The following is a 14646-nucleotide window of genomic DNA, read 5'->3' on the forward strand; positions in this document are numbered from 1 at the left end:
TGGTCTGTAATTGTCTTCTAATTTCTACGTTCTCAGGACTTTAAAGCGTAGTGGTTTAAAACAGAAGTTGGTGAAGTACAGCTCACACACATCCAGTAAACTGCTGGTTTTTGCAAATAAAGTTTTATTGGAACACAGTCACACTCATTCATTAATATACCATGTATCGTTACTTTGGCACTGCAATGGTAGAGTTGACTAGTTGGAACAGAGACCGTTAAACTCAAAAAGTCTAAAATATTTTCTATCTGGCCCTTTACAGAAAGATTTTGCCATCTCTGGTTTAAAGCATGAGAACAAGACTTCGTATCATTTTTTAACATTTATCAACTATTTGATCCACAGGCTTGCACTGGAAGTCAAATGATAAAAGGGGAATGAACTATTTTGGAACCTTTACAACATGAATATAGAGTATTTCTATTGCTGTTACTTTTGCCTTAACTTAGATCATATTATAGGGAATAAATCCTTCTCATAAAGAAATGAAAAGAAAATAGAAAGATCATGGTGTTATGACATTATTACATTCTTTTCATACTATATATATATATATATATATATAGACATATGCACACACACATATGAGGTGCTCTAGATAGGAGCTTCACTAAGCAAATAACTAGATTAAGCTTAGAAACGGAGAAGGCGATGTCACCCCACTCCAGTACTCTTGCCTGGCAAATCCCATGGACGGAGGAGCCCGGTGGGCTGCAGTCCATGGGGTCGCTAAGAGTTGGACACGACTGAGTGACTTCACTTTCACTTTTCATTTTCATGCATTGGAGAAGGAAATGGCAACCCACTCCAGTGTTCTTGCCTGGAGAATCCCAGGGATGGGGGAGCCTGGTGGGCTGCTGTCTATGGGGTTGCACAGAATCAGACACGACTGAAACGACTTAGCAGCAAGCTTAGAAAAAGAGGAAAAGTTTTCCTTTGTAAGCTCTAATGAGGTATGCTATGACTGCAAAGTAGACCAGCACATCTTTGGTTGTTTGTGTAAAATGTCCATCTCAAGATGATATTTAGAGAGTAAGGAAGTTGAAAGGATCCCTCAGCTTTGTGTTTTTGCAGAGCCAGATTTTGGAAAATAGAATGTCAAAGATGGTTTATCAGAATGAATAAAATAAGTGAAAGGTCACTGTCAAAAAAATAACCAAAAAATGGATAGCACCATGATGATGGTAAAGGGAGCTGTATTTTAAAGAAAAATCTCTTAGCCAGTGGTATTTTAAAAGAAGGAATTACGTTCCATTAGGAAATTTTGCTTTCTTATCCCTTCTGAAAAAAAATATTAAGTTTTTTTTTCTAGGAAGGAGACCCCAGTAAACTATAAATTGTTTTCTTCACTATTAGTGCAGTGAAAATAGCAAGTGGGAGGGAGTGTTTAAGGAGCCTGGCATTCTGCAGAGCATCGGGGCCTCTTTAATTAAGAGAGAGGCTGTCAGGGAAGATGGACAATGTCCCCTTTGTTAGAGCAACACAGTGTCTTTCAAAATCATATTTGTTTTTAAACTCAGTGGATTTGCATACAACCATGATGAGAAACAGTTTAGATGCTGCAGAAGAATATGAATAAGAGATGTTTGCCTTAAAAACTGTAACAAATAATGATACAGGCCTTGAAAACCAGGAGTTGCAATGAAAGAGTGCTATAAAAAGTTCACTCAAACTTTGAAATTTTCTGGTAAATGAGTTATATCAGCTTAAGGGGGACTATAATACACATGGATACTTTGGATATGAAAATGGAATCAAAACTATTCTCTTTCGGCAGTAAAAGTAAATTTTATGACAGTGGATTCTAGTTACCTTTGTTTTTTCTTTCTTGGGCTTCAATTTTACATACCTTCATACAGTAGTAAAATGATATAAATAGTGAAAACTTTAAAACATCTAGAAACATTTGACTCAGACAAGGAAATCAAGAGGGTTTATTGTTTCCAAGTATGTTAGTTCCAAGTATGTTCCAAGTATGTGATACCAAATTGTCCAAGGAATTTTATCTCTATGACAAATAGTCTAATATGGCTGGCTACTTAATAGTGTATTTATACCTTAACGAGGCTTTTCCTTTAAGAGAAGTGCCCTGGGGATCGGGACCAGTTATTGAGATTCTGCCCAGGTCTCTGTGCATATAAAATGCATTTGTAGTGTTTATTTTCCCCAATGTGCTTTTATTATATGCAATGCTAGATTACCCAGAGTATAAAAAGCAGCAGCAAAGTAGGGACATTAAAAAAGAAGCAATTTGAGGTGGACAAAAATTGATACTGTGTGTGGATGTGTGTGTGTGCATTTATTCTTCATCAGTTCAGTTCAGTCACTTAGTCGTGTCTGACTGTGACCCTGTGGACTATAGCATGCAGGGCTTCCCTGTCCATCACCAACTCCTGGAGCTTGCTAAAACTCATGTCCATTGAGCCAGTGATGCCATCTAACCATTTCATCCTCTGTTGTCCCCTTCTCCTCCTGCCTTCAATCTTTCCCAGCATCAAGGTCTTTTCCAGTGAGTCAGTTTTTCCAAAGTACTGGAATATATATTATTCTTCATATATATATGTATATATAAAACAGCAGCAAAAATGAACTAAGAGTTATACAGAGAACTCTTTTTCCTCAATTTGCATGGTTAAAAATGTTTCTGAATATGCTTGTACACTTTATAAGAGCAATACTGCAAACAGAATTGACATTTCTTTGAAAGCTGATATTTTTCAGGGTCACACTTAGCAATTTTAAGTGACTTAGCACATATATATATGCATATGTATATACAGCATCAAAGTAATTTCCATAAAAATAAACAAGAGCTTTGTTGGACTTTCAGCTAATTTGTGTTTTCGTAGGGTTTCTATGCTGAATTATATGTTGAGGGAAGGGATACCATAATATTTTCAATCAGGACATGATTACATGTCTTGCATCATACTGGGCCTTTTAGAGGAAATTAAAGATACAACCCTTTTCTACAAGGAGCTTGTTACTTATACAAGCATGAAATATACCCAGGAAACAATTAGAGTTCTAGTTATAATTATATTTGTTTGACATTTATTTCATTTGATTATGTTGTTAACTATCATATTGATAGAGTCCCTTATTAAACTGTTAAATACCATATGTCCAAAATCTGGGTAATTTGCAGTTACTGATTAAATACCAAGAGAGATATTCCATCACATCACAGGTAGATAATCAGAGAGCATCTCTCCACAGTTGAAGTTTGCCCAGCTGTGGCCTAGTAGACTAAAAAGTATGGGAATAAGCTTCATGGGAATCCAGCTAACTGGAACTTTCAAATAATTGGATTTTCCCCCTTGCACTTAGGTTTGATGAAAAAGAAGCAATGCTAGGACAGTAACCAATGAGAGAAATTTTTTCATTGAGTTCCTGAGCATGGTTTTGAATCACTATATGTAAAGCCCAATTTCCTAGCCCATCTCCATGTGTAGTTCTGCTTAGTGAAAGCAATTATTGCTAAGAGTGGCCTTGAAAAACATCAGCTTTCAAAGGAATAATAATTCTGTTTGCAGTATTGCCCTTATAAAGTGGACAAGCATATTCAGAAGCATTTTTTTAACCATAAGAATTGTGACAAAAGAGTTCTCTGTATAACCCTTAGTTCATTTTTACTGAAATCACAGTTTTACTTACTTGGCTGTATTCTACCATTGAGGTAACTAAGTTTTATGTGTCTGGAAACGTGTTCTGTGGCCTGACACCCTTCTAAGGGTCTCTAAGGATGGCAACATCGCTAATCAGATCTACTAAAAAGATCCATCAACTAAGCTCACAACGTAATGAAGAGTATCCCAATTACCTCATGAGTCAGAGTTACTGGAAAGTCCATAGTTTAGGAGAGGAGTTGATTGCTGCAGGTACTGTAGGGCCAAGAACTGTGTTTGCCTTGTTCAGGGCTCCATGTCTAATGCAAGTGAATTAGTTGAATTAAGTATTTCCTATTAGAATGGTCATAATCTAGATTGTAGCTTTTGAATTGGTCATACAGAGATGCTGCTGAAGAAGAGAAGGAAAGACCTTCTGGGGGAAGAATGAGTGGTGAAAAAAATGCAGAGTGGAAAGAAAAGTGGGGAGTGGGGAGTGGGATTAGAAACTTCACTGAGTTAGAAAAAGTCATTTAGGAGATTATTCAGGGCACAATATCAGCCTTAAAGAAATATTAATTCTGTCTCATCTAATGCTTAGCCTTGGTAGTGGCTTTAGAGAGGTACCATTTTATGTGTGTGTAGTTTTATTCTTCTATACATCATTCTTACCTGCTCCTCCTCTCCCCTACACACACATTTTAAATTAGAAGAAGGATCATTGCCTATTGCTAGGGTCAGCTTGAGTGTTAGCTTTGAAACACCCTAAACAAAATTGTTAACTGGGCATGTCTGCACCCCGAGGTGCAGAGCTAAAAGAAAGTTTTGCGAGATTCCAGAAGTATTTCATTTGACAGCATGTCTTCACTTTCCTTCAAGATGAACTCTTGGCTAAATCTCATTATTTTGCTATTCCTGAATCCATAAAGAAGCCACTTGAAGTGTCCCTGAAGGACACTAGTGTGTTGATTGTTAGCATGGCTGAGTTGGTGCATGAGGCCTTTGGCACTGTGTACCCTGCGGAAATGCCATCTCAAATGCATCATTTTGCTGAGTGCCTCTGCTCAATGCCAGTTCTGGTTTGTCCTCTGAGTAGGCGTGCTTCCTAGAAATTACCCTTCAGCTGACACCACAGCGCATCACACATTACATGTTCAGTGATGTCACGCCCATTCCCTGGCTGCAGACAAGAGACATCTGAGAAGGGGAAAGTTTACCATCGAAGGGAAGTGGAAAATGTTTATTTTATGTCTCATCAGAGGCTCGCTGCCAGACACACATTTCAGGGCCCAGTGTTCTGGACCTGCAGATGCACGTGGACACTGGAGTGTGGAGAATACAAGTGGAGTGCAAGACCAAAAAGACATGGGGAGGTCAGAGTGGTGTGTAATGACTTTAATTTGTTGCAAGGAAAATGTCAGTTTTCACATGAAGGAAGATTTTGGAAAGATTAGAAGTCCTGGAGCTAAATATCCCTAAAGACTGTTGTAAAATTTCCTTTTCAAATATGACAGATTCTCTCATTTCTGAGATGGATTAAATAGCACAGTCTTGCCATAAAACAAAGGGTTAATTCAGAAGCTCGCTTAAGGCATTTGTGCATCAGCCAAGTCTGTGTGACTGCTTCATGTCATTCAAAAATACAATGACTCTGCAAATATAAGCGTCCTCCTATACTTACGTCCTCTAATTCCTTCCTGGGGTTAGCAATATTTGGGTTTGCTGAATATTAGAAAAAAAGAAAAGAAGAAATGTGGTTTGGGGCAGAGGGACTCTATTTAGTAATATGAACACCTTGAATGTTTAACAGAGCATCCATTACTCATCAGTAATTCAATCACCATTCTCTGCATAGCTAAAACTTTAATGACATTTTATGTAATCTCTGTTTACAAGAAAAATAGAAAGTGTGTGTGTGTGTGCGTGTGTGTGTGTGTGTGTGTGTGTAGCAGAAAAAAACAGAAAGACAATAAAATAAAAGATATTTTTTAAGTCAGTGGGTAAATATTTCATTTTAAAGCATACAGTGATAGGATGCTGATAGAAATAATATTTGGGGTTGGAGGAAGAATAAATATTTTGAATCTGTGTATACTCTAGAATTAGTTAATATCATTATGTTTTTACAAACTTTGCTTCCTAAAAAGTTATTTGAGGTAGCTCACATTCATTCAACAAACATCACTGAATGCCTCATAATTGTCTATATTTGTTGAAAATAGGTAAGGAGTGTCAAATCAGACAAACTTCATAATGCCATGTACAGTGAATGTGATTACTAATAGGAGACAATTCTCAATTTGGCCTTGTAAGTTTATGTATATCTTGCCTTAGGGTTTCCCTCATAATTGTGATAAAGAACCAATTCAGGAGACACAAGAGATATGAGTTCAATGCCTGGGTTGAGAATGTCTTCTGGAGAAGAAAACCCACTCCAGTATTTTTACCTGGAAAATTTCACAGACAGAGGAGCCTGGTGTGTTACAGTCCATGGGGTCACAAAAGAGTCAGACACGACTTAATGACTAAGCAGCAACAACAGCATACCTTGCCTTTGTTCTGAATTAGCTTTTCAAGAATGTTTGTACAGCTACCAGTCTTGCAAGAGAAAGAATTTCCTTCAGGAGCAAAAGGCCAGCATGCTTACTGGCTATTATAAAGATCTGAGTTCTCTAAACTCAGGATTCTTCTACTATTAATAAAGGTAACCCACAGTGGGTGCAGGTTTGTGGTTTTTAAGTTATGTTGTAAGAATTGGGGCTTGGGGATTGGGTGCAAACACTGATACTCTGCCTGGAGTAATTGTTGAGAGTGCTAAATAGTTCTCTTCCTATAAATTACAGTCTTGTATCTCTGGTCTCAGGATCTTGGGCTTTAGTCAAGAGCCATAACTATGTACAGATACTTCCTTAGTTTGCATGTAGGGTAAAACCTCAGGCCGTTCACAAATCTTATCAACTACATTAAGTATTTGCACTTTATTCAAACACTGGAGCCAAACTAGTCCTTTCTTAAGGTGAAATATCTTCCTCGGTTTTTAATTTTCTTGTTAAATTTAAATTGAAAAACATTCTCAGGGGAAAAAGGGTAAAGGTTGTTGTAAATGAAGAAAGAGGTAAAATGGGGTGATGGGAATATCAAAAATAGTGGAAAAAAACAAGTCAAAGAAAAGAGCAGGGCATAGGTGTGAAACATTTTTGTATGTTTAGAGAAATGTAGTTTTTTTTTAAATTTAAATTCATCCAATGGCTGTACTAATAGCCATGTTGCTGCTGCTGCTAAGTCGCTTCAGTCGTGTCCGACTCTGTGCAACCCCATAGACGGCAGCCCATACTTTTGTTGAAAATACAGAGAGGCTAATTTATCAGGAGAGAGGTGGTTTAATAATTTTCACCTATTTTTAAATGGCAAATTTTAATTGCAATTAAAAAATGGAGAAAATGGTAACTCATTTAAAATGTAAACTGATAAGAGTTAAAGGAAATGATAGTTTTCTAATGTTCTAATCATGCCATGCTTGTCCTGAATACTGCTGAATTCACCACTTGGAAGGGAAGACTAATCTTACTAGGACTATGTCATAATTTAGAATATGACTTCTCACTATTTCTTAATTACAAGTGTCAGTAAAAACTGCAAACTCAGTTATTTAAATATTCGATACCTTTGAAAATCCACATCTCTTCATCTATTAGACAAAATGAATTTATTTATAAGATCTGATTCATTTCATTTTAATAAAAATAAAAATAAAATAAAGTGAAATGAACTGGAAAAATAATAGTACAAGTCAGAAAGTAATTTTTAATGAGAGTAAATATTGGATAAACAGAATGCATTGTGACTGATTCAAAAATACTGTACATAGTGATTTTTAAAAAAGTGTCATGATGGAAATAAGGCAGGTTTCATTTAGAAGAAAAGCATCACTGATTTCTTAATCAACTGAGAACACCCACAGGGGTAATTACAGTCCACTCTTGTCGTTAAACATGGGCTGCAAAATCCATCTAAATCAAGTAATCAGTCTGTTGATTAAAAAATGAAAAGGACTAAGATGATATATGCCTTAAAGAGAAATATAAGATGATCTGAGAGTATCATACGTGGTGGAAGGATTACTAATACAGGCAAAATTCTTTTCTCAAAATCTTTGAGTAGTGTTGAAAATGGTAGGACAGCCTGGTTTTTCAGGCTTATAAATTTGGGGCTGCTAACACTTTCTCACTTGGCATTCTTCATTATTTCTTCATAGTTGCTGTGTTTGCGGCACAGAGAAGTGAAAGATGCAAAGAAGAAAGAAATAAGTCAGGAAGCTTGTGATCTAATTGGGAAGTAAGGCCAAAAATAAAAGTCAAAATAAAGATTCAGATAATAGGACAAATTAATGTTAGAAGAAATGCCATGTGATAGGATGTGATTAACCAACAAAGATTTTTGCAAACTAATTGCTAGAATTCACATATAGGAATCTTTGGTAGACTAGGGTGTCCAAAAAGTCACCAATTTGATTTAGCCATGAAGGACAGTGAAAATTGTCTGCATGAAGAGTACAAAGATTAAGATGGGGTTGACAAACCAGTTTTGGGCTAAATCTGGCCTGGAGACTACTTTATACAACCTGCAGAACCAAGAACATTTTCCAGTTCAGTTCAGTTGCTCAGTTGTGTCCGACTCTGCAACCCCACGGACTGCAGCATGCCAGGCTTCCCTGTTCACCACCGACTCCCAGAGCTTACTCAAACTCAGTCCATTGAGTCAGTGATGCCATCCAACCATCTCATCCTCTGTCATCCACTTCTCCTCCTGCCTGCAATCTTTCCCAGCATCAGGGTCTTTTCTAGTGAGTTGGTTCTTCGCATCAGGTGGCCAAATTATTGGAGTTTCAGCTTCAACATCAGTCCTTCCAATCAATATTCAGGACTGATTTCCTTTAGTATAGACTAGTTGGGTCTCCTCATCAATTCTTCTGTGCTCAGCTTTCTTTATAGTCCTACTCTCACATCCATACATGACCACTGGAAAAACCATAGCCGTGACTAGACAGACCTTTGTTGGCAAAGTAATAATAGCTCTGCTTTTTAATATGCTGTCTAGGTTGATCATAGCTTTCCTTCCAAGGAGCAAGTGTCTTTTAATTTCATGGCTGTAGTCATCATCTGCAGTGATTTTGGAGCCCAGAAAACTAAAGTCAGCCACTGTTTCCACTGTTTCCCCATCTATCTGCCATGAAGTGATGGGACCAAATGCCATGATCTTAGTTTTCTGAATGTTGAACTTTAAGCCAACTTTTTCACTCTCCTCTTTCACTTTCATCAAGAGGCTCTTTAGTTCTTCTTTGCTTAGCCATAAGGGTGGTGTCATCTGCATATCTGAGGTTATTGATATTTCTCCCGGCAATCTTGATTCCAGCTTGGGCTTCATTCAGCCCAGCATTTCACATGATGTACTCTGCATATGAGGTAAATAAGCAGGGTGACAATATGCAGCCTTGATGTACTCCTTTCCCAATTTGGAACCAATCTGTTGTTCCCTGTCCAGTTATTACTTTTGTTTCTTAACCTGCATACATATTTCATACAAATATGTATTACATACGTATTTCTCAGGAGGCAGGTCAGGTGGTCTGGTATTCCCATCTCTTTCAGAATTTTCCACAGTTTGTTGTTATCCACACAGTCAAAGCTTTGGCGTAGTCAGTAAAGCAGAAATAGATGTTTTTCTGGAACTCTCTTGCTTTTTTGATAATCCAGTGGATGTTCCTCTGCCTTTTCTAAATCCAGCTTGAACATCTGGAAGTTCATGGTTCATGTACTGTTGAACCCTAGCTTGGAGAATTTTGAGCATTACTTTGCTAGTGTGTGAGATGAGTGCAATTGGGCGGTAGTTTGAACATTGCTTTTTTTGGGGATTGAAATAAAAACTGACCTTTTCCAGTCTTGTGGCCACTGCTGAGTTTCCAAATTTGCTGGCATATTGAGTGTAGCACTTTCACAGCATCATATTTTAGGATTTGAAATAGCTTAACTGAAATTCCATCACCTCCACTAGCTTTGTTCATAGTGATGTTTCCTAAGGCCCACTTGACTTTGCATTCCAGGATGTCTGGCTCTAGATGAGTGATCACACCATCGTGGTTACCTGGGTCATGAAGATCTTTTTTGTATAGTTCTGTGTATTCTTGCCTGCCAGGGTCCAGCCCCAGTGGATCCAGGGAATTCGAAGCGGGGACAGAGTTGGAGTCTGGGAAAGGACTATTTAATTAGAAATATAAAGAGATTAGGAAAGAATAGTGTAGTAGGAAAATTAGTGGAGAAAAGAGGCTGAATAACTTGGTTTACACAGAAAACTAATAAAACCTCGAGACAAGGTTTGAACTATCTACGTTAGACCACTGGTGCCCACTTGAATAGCGGAGGGTGCCCTGCCTTGGGCTCCCTCTTGTGTGGATCTTAGAAGCCAGGGCAAGTAAGTAGACTTGGCGAGCCTCTGTGCTCCAGATAGTAATTTAGCCAGAAAAGGGGAGAAAAGAACGACATGGGGGAGCCCAGCATCGGTGCAAGACTCAAGACTTTATTTTCAAAATCAGCTTATATACCCCAAGTTGTACATAAGGAAATAATGGAATATGCAGAGTTATGCAGGGGCAGCAGTCCTGACCCTCATTGAGACCAGGATTTCTTTTTGCATACCTTCCCGTATACAAAAGATCTCAGGTGGTTTACATTATCTTCTGGCCAAGAGGCCTGTTAACATTTTTATGGCTCTCTTCCTAGATAAACATCTATCAACCAGAAAACTTTTCCCTAGAAGTGTTTTTTCTTTACTCTGCATCACCCTCAAAGTACTTATAAAGTTACATTCCTGTGGAACAATGGTGTAGTGGGTTATAACAAAGAAAGTACTTAACTCAAAGACCTGATGTCGCTAATACCAGGTCTACTACCTGTTTTTCTACATACCAACTATATCTACAAACAAAAGATATGACAATTTGGCAGCAAGTATTGGCTTAACAAATGAAACCTTTAATCAGTCCTATTCTAATGATTTTGACTCCTTGGAAGCCCCTACATTCCTAGGATGTTTTAAGCTTCCTGTGCCTCTCACGGTCGGGAGGCCGCGAACAATCACATGTGCACCTGTAAGAGTCCAGCAGGCAGGCTAGAAAGCCATCAGAGGGGTTTTTGGATTGAAACAATCTTATTATGCCCAGGAGATTTATTATCTAAAAGCTCTTAATTAACTTTTTTGAGAAAAAGGTGGTGGGGGGACAGCCCCCTGTTAATGTCAGAAGAGTAGGTGGAAAGCATAACACAGTAAAGCAGGCAGACTCTGGTTTTTGGGGGTGGATGCTCAGGAAATTCCAGGGGGAACCCTGAAGCCTGATCACGCCCTTGCATTTTGTCAGGCTTCCTTCCTCATGACCTTTGCCATGGGAGGGATTCCTCACGCTGGCTCCCGGCACTTGCCACCTTTTCTTATGTTTGAAAAAAAAGAATCTTCATAACACTAAAATTTTATATGAAATTTAAACTTCAGTGTCCACCAATAAGGTTTTATTGGTACACAGCCATTATCCATTTGTTTACATCTATGGCTGCTTTTGTGGTACAATGCAGACTACAATGTACCTGTGTACCACAGGTACAATGTGGTACGGTGGCAGAACTGAGTAGTTGTGACAGAGAATAAATGGTTTAAAAAGTCTAAAATTTTACTGTATAGATCATTACTAACAAAGCTTGCTGACTCCTGGTGTAAGAGAATAATGGGCAATGATAATGGAAAGGAATGTTGGCATGCTTATAATATACCCAGCTTAAGATGAAAGGGAACCCTTGCAGGTTTTGAAAATAGGAGGAAGCCAAAATGCCTTTGCTTCCTAAACACATCACCTGTGCCTACAAATATCTGTTAAATCATAAAAAATGAACAACAGTGTTTCAGATTCTTAACCCCACTGTTGCTTTAGAATTGTTGCTCTTCAAAAGAATGAATGCCATTTCAGCAAAGGCCATGTACCGTGACTCTCTGAGGTTGTCCATCCTAATCTCCCACAAGTGTGCTGTGAGCAGCTCTCACAGATTTTGACATTGTTGGACGTGAAACAGTACCTTGTGTATTGGGTCTTCTCTAAGAGTGTATTTAGATGGCTCCTCCCTGGACCTTTCTTCTCTGGATTGTATGACATTGTTTGTCTTCTACTTTTCCTATATAGCTCAGATAGAGCTACAAAAAGTGAGACTTTGAACTGACACGAAGAATTGACCGAGAAAGCTAACTCTCTCTAGAGGGTTTGTGAGAGCCAGATGATTAGAGAAAAAGTGGTTCAGGTGAAGACACACTGCAGAAGGAGGCCAAATGTTAGACCCCTCCTGTGGGTGTTCATATCAGATCCACCATGGAGTCGTTTCAAATACCAAGTTTCTTCTAATATTCTAAGGCAGCGTGTCACCTAGCCTCTCTAAGGGGTGAAATATAAGAAGAGTGTAGAGAAACACATGGGAAGAACCTCACCATAAAAAGAAAACAAACTCTGGGAAATGTGGTTAAGAAATATCAGACTCAGTTAATAGTGGAGCCTTCAATAACTTTAGAGAAATCCAATACAAACCAAATTCAAATGACACGCCAGTGTTTCTAGCCATGTTTGCTTTCAGTTGACTATGTTTCTGAAAAATCTTAGGTGGAATTCTTTAAGGAAACCAAACCTGGTTAAAACCTACATTCTTCTAGGTAATAAAAGTTAAGTAAAATACCAATTTCACATTTTTCTCTTTTACTTAAAAAACAGATATCTTTTAAAATTTTTTGTCTCATTTAAAAAATTTTTTTTGAGAAATGATGGGACAATCATTTCTCAGTAGATCATTCAGTAGAGTAGGGCAGAGATAAAGTTAAGGGAGAACATTGAGACTGAGAAAATTTATAATATTTTAAAAATGCAATTTAAAATAAAAATGTATAACTTGTTTTGGAGCTAATCCCAGAAAAGTATGACTATAGTGAGGGATAATGATGAAATCTGGATTAGAACTGTGTAAAGCTTTGAAAAAGCAGTAAGCTCAAGTGTTGGGAATGTAAAATGGATGAAATTTTGGAATGATCTTCTACCCTAAATGGAGGGCAATAAAGCTTAACTCACATGTCAATATAGTTTCATACTCACCTAGAAGAACACAACCACAGAATACTTGGATATAGATACAGATGCAGACACACATATGGACATGGACAAATAGACATGCTTTAGGGTATGAAAAAGTTCCTAGGACAAAATCGAAACAGTGCAATGCATTCTAGAAAAAAAATCATTTCCTATCCTGGCTGAGAATGTAAAAAAATGACTTCCCCACAACATTGTATAATGAATCTTCTAGCCACAGTCTCCTATAGAAGCATAATTTATGTAGTGGATGACAAGAAGAGTTTTATGATATCTGGAATTCATTTAAAAATTTTAGATGGGAAAAACTGAGATCCAATTAAAACTTTAATAAATGACTCTGCGTTGAATACAAATATATTAAATTAATATGTGTGCAAGATGAAATTGGAAAAGTTATGGGAGTCTGAATTTTAACTCTATTTCTATCAGGAAACATTATAACTCAGAGAATTATATGGTAATGGAACTGTTTACAATGAAAGCAAAACTGAATTTAAATAGGACATTTTAGCCCATGACTTGTCATAACTTACAAAATCTCAGCCTTAAGGCATATTAAAATTAAGGTGAAAGGCTGGTGAGGAAAAGGAAGATGGACCATTAGAGCCCAGAAGAACCCACAGGAGGCTGATGTAACAACAGGGCCCAAGGATCTTACCATGGAGGAAAGCAAAGGCTGGCAGGCCCCACCCACATCATACAACAATGAGAGATACAGCAGGAAGAGTCTTTGGTCAGATGAAATTCTCATGAACAGAAGGTGGTAATAGCTGGCTTTATGGGAAACCTGGATGGGATATGCAATGTCTTTGTTAAAGTAGGACCCAGGAGCTAGGGGTTGATAGATACAAGTGAGTATACCTATCCTGTACACTTGGGAAGACAGAATGTATTTATTCCCCACATACTTACATATTTGCTCTAGGTTTTGTATCCTAGTCTGTATCCTGCACGTGGCACATGTGCATGCTAAGTTGCTTCAGTTGTGTCCAGCTCTTTACAACTCTATGGACCACAGCCCACCAGGCTCCTCTGCCCATGGGATTCTCCAGGCAAGAATACTAGAGTGGGTTGCCATGCCCTCCTCCAGGGAGTCTTCCCAACCCAGGGATAGAACCCCTATCTCTTACATCTTCCTGCATTGGTAGGTAGGTTCTTTACCATTAGTGCCTCCTGGGTAGGTCCCAGTATGTATTCTAGAGAGGATATAGTCTTACCCTTGGTTTTCTGACCATCAAATCTAAGACAATTAGATTAAACGTGAATGGTGTCAAATGATAGAGATTGGGCTCCTAATCTACCTGGGAGCTGAATGTAGCAGTTATGAGGGCAGACACAGAAGTCCAACTACCTCAGTTCAAATCTCTGTTGCCCTGCTTACCAGCTGAGAATGACAACATTCATATGGATGTCATGAGGATCAAATGGGATATTGTGTATTGTTGCAGGGTGCCTATGGTTGGTTATTATTATTTTTGGAAACAGGTTTTTGGCTTTAAGTCATGTAACTTGAGACTTAGAAAATTATGCTATATCTATGGGCTAAACTAAGCTATTCCTACAGTCTGGCTAGTTTTAAAACAGACAACCAGTACCCCTGCACATCTGGCTGTGTCTTCGTTCCCTAATAAGATCAGAATATGCTTTTATTACCATCCAACTGCTTTTTTTCTCACCCAACTTCTGTCCAGCTCAAAGAGTGACTGTTAATATTGTTCTGTAAAACTTTTGGTCCAGACTTACTTTAGAATTGTTTGAGTTTGTTTTTAGGTTGTTATAAAATATAATAATTCCTGCCCCTATTTAGTTATAATTTATGGATGCTAACAAAAGAATAACATTTTGGGAAATGTGGACATGGGTGGG

This window comes from Ovis canadensis, chromosome 1 (genome assembly GCF_042477335.2).
Source record: "Ovis canadensis isolate MfBH-ARS-UI-01 breed Bighorn chromosome 1, ARS-UI_OviCan_v2, whole genome shotgun sequence".
NCBI lineage: Eukaryota > Metazoa > Chordata > Mammalia > Artiodactyla > Bovidae > Ovis > Ovis canadensis.